Genomic DNA, 8,611 nt, shown 5'->3' on the forward strand with positions numbered 1-8,611 from the left:
AAGTTTACCTTTGACCAAACGCCCCCCAAAGGAATCCCAGTGCCCCCCTTTTGTAAAAATTTCCGCGAGCGTCCTCTGAACGTCCCCCTGGGGGGCAGTACCGCCCACGTTGAGAACCGCTAGTCTAATCAAACCTTAAAGTTATATTTGAAATTCCACTCAACACATACTAAATAAAAACATTTCCAACTGACTCAGTCACTACATTTAAATCCAACCCACCTCCTGGCAGCAGAAGGTTGGTCTGCTATAGATTCATCAATAAAATCGTTCATCCTGTCGCTCCAGGCTGTTGCAGTGCTGTAACCAGATTCTGAATCATATTTTGGTTTTGGTGTCGATTTAGGTTCTGGTTGTTCCCTATGAATAAAGATAGTTTAGTGATTTTAGTGTTGAGCTCTGACAACACTAACATCCTGGACAGTTAGAGATGTTGATCTGACCTCTGGTTGCTGTAGTTCATATTAGTTAAATGGACTGCAGGCTTTTTCCTCGACCCCCACTCCATGCTGCTCAGTTCACAACAGCTGGCACACAGGTACTATCTTCATCTGAGGAAGAAACATTCATTATCATTTAAATGTTTATTATAATCAATATGAGCATTGGCACTGTGTTAATATCAGCTGATGCTCTGATTGGTTCTTCTCTGCTTCATATTAGTTAAATATTGTCAGAGGCAAAAAAAAAACCAAACTGCTAGAAAGAGCATTTCAGCTAAACTTAAGATCAACCTCAGAAATTAAAAAACACAAAATTTAAAAAGCATTTATCATAAATTTTGTTCAATAAACGGATTTAACCTTAACCTGTTTAAAAATGTTTCTAAAGCATTTTTAAGATTGTTTAACATTGATTCAAATGAAATCCATAATGGTCTCTGAAGACATAAATATATATATTCACAGAATTACAATTTACCAAACTACTTGATGATTCTGATGGCATTTGACTAAATGTAATAATTATTGCTTGTTTCATAACTGATGACTAAATTATATTTTTATTATGTGAAGAACTTTGAACTGCCTTGTTGCTTCCTTATACAGATAAACTGGATTTGACTTAAAATTAATTTATATTTAAAGTATTTGTGAATAAATACTGGAGTTTTTATGCAATTTGATAAATAGTGGAGTTTGATAAATAGTTTGATAAATTTGATAAATAGTGGAGTTTTTATGCAATTTCTACAGAACAAATATTTACAAAAAACCAAGTGTACATTAAAGAACAGTACATCAAAAACAAAACACAAATATATATTTAAAGGTTAAACTTTATGAGGTAATCAAAGATAATTTTAACAAGATAAAAGGGAGATAAATTGTCTTAGAACACTAATGAAAATAGTACCAAGTAAATGCAGATAGGAAAAAATTTGTACGAAGTAAAAACATGTCATCTGTTTGTGGGATTCATTTAGAAAGTTAAGTTTTGATAGAAAATTAGTTATTGTTAGAAAAATAAATGAGGAAAATAAATTTAAAATTAGAAAAATAAATTAGGAAAATAAATTAAAAATATGCTAGTTTTTAAATTTAACTATATATAGTTGGGGACATAAGTTTGATTATATTAATTTTAGCAACATTTGACCTTGGTGCATGTGAAATATTAGATAGAGCATGAATATTTTTGAGTAAATTTTAATTTAGGTAGATTTGGATAATGATTCAATTTAAATAACGACTGATTTTCTTAACTGACATAAAATCACTAACAGGGTTTTGAAAAGGGCCTTCAGTAGATTATGTTTTCTCCCATCAGAAGAACTGCTGTGCTAGGCAGTTCACAAAAACAAAAGTAATGGGGAAAAACAGGATGGGAGAGATAACTCTGTATGTTTACTACTAGGTCAAATTCTTTGGTGTTTTCTATGAGGTAAGAAAAACACTAAAATCTTGAGAAAACAAAACTAGTATTTGGGATATTATGGAATCGCTCAGGCAGGAAAACGAGCAAGGTCTAGGTGAAAAATAAATATTTTTCTGGCAACTAGGGTCTTTGTTCAAATGTATAGAAAAAGAGGAACTGGGAGAAGACTCCAGATATAACTGGCATGACAACATCCTGTTTTGAGAGTGAGCTTTGCTCTCTCTTTCTCTTTGGTTTTGAATAGGTCTCCCATCCTATCCAAGTAATTTGAAACTACTTAGAGGTTTAGAAAGAGAGGACACACCTTCAATGCATATGCTAAAATTAGGAATACACCACTAAACAAAAGTCTCCACTTCATAGCAGCAAGCCAAGTTGCTTCGTTTCGCGGCCGCACGAGCAGTTCCCAAAGGCACCTTTGTTTTTCTCTCATTTTTGTATTTTGTTCATTTTTCTACTTTTCTCAGGTAATTAATGTCTGTTTTATGGTTTGGACTTCTTGATGGTTTGGGTGTGATGCTGATCTGTTTTTCTATGCATTTAATTGTCTGAGTAAAACTCTAGATATGTCTGAAGCTGAATGGTGACTGGTTGTTTTCTGAGTGTTTGTCCACTGTGTACATGCGGAACCCTGGATTTGGGAGACTAGAGGAAAAATAACGAGCAAAGAAGTTTAACATTTTATTCCTCTAATTCAACATTATATTACATTTGGAGTCTGCAAATTGTGAATAAAAATGTAAAACTTGAAGTTGAACATGTGTTCCAGTTCACAATTTTATTTAATGAATATGATTGAGTTTAATGAGTAAAATAATTTTAGTGGCACAGAAAAACAGACCCAGTCACTCCATACTTTCTGGATATGTCACAACTAAATAATAAGTGTGAAATAATTTCTATTTTGTTTTGTTTTTTTGTACAATACGTAAAAAGTAGAACCTCTAACAACCAGGCCTTCCACCAGTAACTCTGGATACAACACTTGCATTTCTCTCAAAGAACTGGTGCTTGTTATGTTTTTGTTTGTTTTATTCCCTGCAGTGTGAGCATGGGTAGTTTTTTTTTTTTTTTACAAGTTGAATTAACTCTGTGAATAGCCTGAATGATATTGGTAAATTATTTGGAACAAACAGGAAAACTAAAAAAACCTCATAATTTAACATACTGCCAGTACTCTAGAAAGGATAAATGACGTGGTTACTTCTCTTTCAACCCAATTATTGAAGAAATTACTTTTTAATCTAAACATCACAGTTATTCCATAGAAGATATAATGTGAGGTAAAAAACTGCGGGTAGAAGCTAGCTTCCAAGGTTAAAGGCTTTCTGATTAAATCTGGACGATTGATTGCACTATCCGTGTTGTATAACATTTGTAAAGTATGCCGTGTCGTAATTGGTTCTACATAGTTCAAGTAGTACTTTGAAAAAAAGCTCTGAAGTGAAAACTTTAACAAAACTACTGTTTATATATAAGTGGGCCAATGAATTCACTGATTTTATTTTCAGAGATCGTTAAAATGATCTGCAGTCATATTTTTAATATGAGATTCAGAAAATAAATCAGCTGCTTTTGTTTTTTCAGATCGGCCCTGATGCTGCCTTTTGCGTTCGTTCTTATGTTCCGACCTGAACTGGTACCGTTTAGTTTTCCAAAAAATAAAAACTGGGTCAAAATATATCTGCTGAAATAGGGTGCCAAATACTGATTTAATAGGCAAACGAGAAAAACCCGAATACTTTACCTTCAAATGAAGCTCACTTGGTAAAAACTTATCTGCGTCACAACCAGGGAGAAGCGAAAGTTGAACAGGATCAGTAAACTCTCAAGTGTTCTGTTTATCTGTGACCCATAAATCCGCCCTACCTGGCCGTAATGCGCATGCGCACATCGATGCTACTTCACATATGTGATGTTATAAATACATCCTACCTGTGGAAGTTTCGTATCGTGTTTTATTTCATCGAACGTTAGCTTTATTTAATTTATTTTACACCTGACTTTCATTAAGCTGCTGTTTTACCTCATGTTTTTAGTTTACGTGACAGGGAGCTTGCAAACATATTTATAAATGACTTTAGTTTGCTGTCTGATCAAACTATCACCACTATAAACAAGTCATTGTTTGGCCGTTAATCAGGACAAAATACGTTGCTATGTGGGCTATTTTGTCCCTGTACTTTAAAATAGTTTAATTACACTCTTTTGTTTTAATTAAACCTTGCTAAATAGATGTTGGTAGATACATGTGGGATTGAAGCTGTAATAGGGATGTAATATTAGTGTATATTAAGCATATTCTATCATTTCAGGTGCACAGTGACCTGCGCAGTTCGGTGGACACATGCGCCGCATTTGATAAAAGTCTGACATACATGCTCAAAAGAGTTGCGGTGATCTGTACTTCTAGATGTCTGTGTTTAATTTAGTTGTGATACCATCCATGGAATCACATATTCTCTTACTAAATGAGTAGTCATACAATAAGTGCTGATATGTTGGATTGAGTACATAGATAATTTTCTTAATCCTTAGTTTTCTTAATCCAGAGCAAAATGTGCATTTTCACAGGAATATGCTTTGGCAGTTATCCACCTGTATTAATTTAATATTTAAATCAAATTTCTATAATGTAAAGACTGGCTGTAAAAAGTCACCAACTGCTAACCAATACCAAAGCCATATTTCAGGATTCAGTTGTAACCTCAGCCGTTTGCTCATATCAGGCTTTTTGCTAAACTATGAACACTTCATAATTTTTCCATACTTCAGTTCTCCTAATTATTTATTCGGCTGATAATTAAAAAGATCTATAGACTAACAGCAACATATATTTGTAATCAATTGTAAAGCTAGTTTATGGAAACATTTCATTCTATAATTGTGTTTAAAATGAATCATTTACCTGGAGCTGAGATAAGAGAAAGCTGTTTTGTTCAAACTGAATGAGTCAGCCAGATGACATTCATAATAAAAGCTGATAAACAAGATGTCGCTTCAAGGAAGGGTTGGACTTACAGTCAGTCCTGTCCAGTAAGAGAATATATAAATACTATCTATCTGAAACACCTGCCTCTGAGTTCCTGATTTTTTTCCTCAACACAACCTGCAGAACCTGTTCCAGCAATGGGGGAATCTTACATTTTAAGTATAGACTTTGGAACAACATACAGTGGATATGCCTTCAGATTGACATTCATAGAAGAAGAAGTAGACCCCCATGTGAAGTTTTGGGGTGAACAAGTTGGACTAGAAACCCCCAAAGACTCCAACCTGCATCTTGTTTGATGAACATCAACAGTTTGTCAGCTTTGGATATGAAGCCAGACAGACTTATTTAAAGAACTCAGGCAGAGATTCCAGAGCAAAGTTCTTTTTTGATTGTTTTAAGATGTCGCTCTATGGCAAAGTGAATAAAAATATTTCAGAAAATATATATTTGAAAGTTCTAAACTAAGATAAACTACAACACAATTTTGACAGTCTATGGGTTATTACATTTATTCATATTTGTTTTGGGTTTTGGTAATATTACAGTTTTCTGATGTAGTTTTTTTCAATTTAAATTTCCATTATCGTTGCTAATCAGCGTAGCTCCCCAATTTAGACATAGTGTGCAGGCTCTGAAGTTAAGCAATGATTAATTTGCCTGTTGATATCTTATCTGCTTTATCCGCTTGTTTCTGAGATGTTGGGTAATCTCACTTTGGTTCCACCATTAAACCTTTTTACAATCCTGAGTTTGCCTGTATTTGGCCCTGTTACTCACAGTTTGTGAAGAAATGAATGGACATTTGAACTTATAGCTCATGAAAAGATGGAAACAAACAAGGAGCGTTTTTGACTGCAGATAAATTGGAAGAATTTACTTAAGTTGAAACTTTGATATGAATTAAAGTGAATGCAATTGTCAAAGATTTCCAGAAAGTCACCACAGATCTGACAATAAAAGCAGCCAATGGAAGGGAAATGAAGACTGGTCATTTTTACAGAAGCTTTAAGATTCCTGAAAGAAGATGCTCTGCAGACAATCTAAACAACAAAGAAAGGGAGTTCACAACCTCTGACTTCAGGGAGGTCATTCAGCCAAACAGTTCATGAGAGAAGCTGCAATCTAGGTAAAACCCACAGACTGTTAGATTCCACAGTCATAACGTGTCTTTGTTGTTGCAAAACATACTTATTTTTTTTAATTGCTTGCAGGCAGGAATTGTGACAGAGGGAACTGAAAATAATCTGGTGTTTGCTCAGGAACCAGAAGCAGCTTCAGTTTACTCTAAGAAACTACCATCTGAAGGTTTCAAAGCACAGAATTAGGTTGAAAACAATCTGGACCAGTCTCCAGGAACTCAGTACATTGTTTTTGATTGTGGGTGTATAACATTTTCAATGGTGGCCGTTTTAAACAAATATGAGAATTTTATTAGAATTTTATTAGAATTGAAGTGATAGTGTAATTATTTGCAATAATTTATATTTGCAAGCATCTGTTCTGGAAAAAAGTGACAACATTTTCAGTAGTTAAAATAAACGTAACTTCTTTTGGTAGTTCTTTGGGTCACACTTTTTGGGAAACATTTTGCTTCCATCAAAATAGTTAGCATTTGTTTTGACCATGAAACCAAAATATTCTGCTCATCTTCAACTTCTAGTTGGCTTGGTCCAATAGCAATCTCTCATGAATTATGGGAATTTAATTAATAGTTGGTGTATGAGTACATTAAAAAAATAATTAACAGACTTCTGAATTTACTTTTAGAAGTTGTATCTACCTTTTCCTTTCTGTGTGATACTTTCATCTTACCCTGTTTGGAGGACACAATGCCATAAAAAAATAATGCTTCAGCATAAACCTTGAACACATTTAGTACTTGCACTTTTTTAAAGGTTTTATTGGCTCTAGTGACCTTTATTTGATAGTTAACTGACAGGAAAGTGGATGATGAGAGATGGGGAAGACATGCAGCAAAGATCACCAGGCCGGGAAATGAGCCTGTGACAGCCACGTCGAGGACTAAGGCCTTCTTATGTGGGTTGTGCTTAACCCCTGCGCCACCACAGTCCTGTTAACTGAATAAAGGAAGGCCACTAGAGCCATTACTTCCACTTTTACACGCCATAAACTAAAGATTTTTAGAACACAGCTGGAGAAACAATGCATATGTAACTTGAATGCTGCACTGAGTTATCATGTCAGCATAACTAGCCAACAGAAGTGCTCAGAAACCCAATAGGAACAAATGGAGATAAAATAAATCATAGTCATCATAGTTTCAGCATTAATATTCACCATTAACTACGTTTTCAGAAATAAAGACAGTATGTTGATAACTTTTAAGATTTTTCCTGAATTTGCCCCAAAGTTCCTCTCAAACTTGGGGCTAGAATGGAAGAATTCTAGCCCCAAGTGTGAAAGACTTTTTTTCCCAGGAAAATCAATGGTTGATTTTTTTAACTCTCCCTCAAGGTTACAAATTTTGCTCTACACTCCACATATTTGATCATGTTAGTCCCATCTGTTGGTTTTCTTGAAATCTTTTCAGAATTGTTCTAGGACAGACACTTTTCTGTCAGAGCACACCTAAGTTAAGTTGTAGCAAAAATGGAAGCCTTGGACATTCATGTATCTTAGTTTTGTGATCTGAGCAGCTTGCATACACCATCTCAGATAATAAATCTTAAATCTGATCTAAAAATTGGCATTAAGAGCATGGTGGACAAGTCGACGCAAAACAAACAAAAGTTGTATAAATCGAAGCCTCGGACCTCAACGCAGCTGTCACAGGTTTGAGTCCTGGCCTGTTGACTTTTACTGAATGTCTTCTCTTACAACCCACTGTCCTGTCAACTAAATAAAGGAAGGCCACTAGAACCATAAAAGAAAAGTGATTTTAGTGCTTTGCAATTTGGATAAGAAAAATGTATAATTAGATGTTCAAAAGAACCATACCTATTTATTGACATGGAATTAATCAATAAATCTAAATAAATAATGGTTGCTAGTTTTTTCCAAACATGTGTGTAAGGGTGTAAGAAATTGGATGGATGGATTTCCAAAGCTACATGCCAGAATACGACTTGAACTAAAACTCACAATTTTGCTATGCATCTATAATGACTAAAAGGCAAAAAAAAAAAAAAAAAAAAACTGAAAAAGAATCAGTGTCTCATACATTTTAATATATATGTTTTTACAGTAGGTGAAGAAAGAGAATTTGAACATAAATTATTTACACTCGAGCAGTTTTTCACAACCTCCTCTGTGTGTTTCAGGAGGAACCATTGACATCAATGTTCATGAAGTCTTTAATGGAGGATGTTTGAATGAGCTGCACAAAACCTCTGGGAACAATCAGGGAGGACAAACTATGGATATAAAATTTAAAGAGTTCCTCAGAGATATTCCCTGCTGGAGTCTGAGATGAGTATGAAGGAAACTATCCCAGTGAGGTTCAAAGAATTATGTATGACTTCACACTTTTGAAAAGAAAAGATGAAGATATGGAAATAATGTGTCCACTGAATCTATGAATGATGGCTCTGAAAAAACAGGACATAGAATACTTTAAACAAGGTCAAGGAGCATCTTTTGACGAAGGATCAATCAAAATATCAAAGCAAAAACTGAGATCTTTTTTTTTGACGAGAGTCTGTGGAGCATCACTAAGAGTCTCGGAGGAATCTTGTACAAAACCCGCAGCATTAAATACATTCTGTTAGTGGGAAGTTT

The 8,611-nt window shown here is 34.5% G+C and overlaps 1 pseudogene; it reads left to right on the top strand.

Annotated features, from left to right (window-relative positions):
- The first annotated feature begins 4,982 nt into the window (after positions 1-4,982).
- On the top strand, positions 4,983-8,422 carry LOC103152101 (heat shock 70 kDa protein 12A-like; annotated as a pseudogene).
- The last annotated feature ends 189 nt before the right edge of the window (positions 8,423-8,611 follow it).

The sequence above is a fragment of the Poecilia formosa genome, unplaced genomic scaffold, assembly GCF_000485575.1.
Source record: "Poecilia formosa unplaced genomic scaffold, Poecilia_formosa-5.1.2 Scaffold300, whole genome shotgun sequence".
Lineage (NCBI taxonomy): Eukaryota > Metazoa > Chordata > Actinopteri > Cyprinodontiformes > Poeciliidae > Poecilia > Poecilia formosa.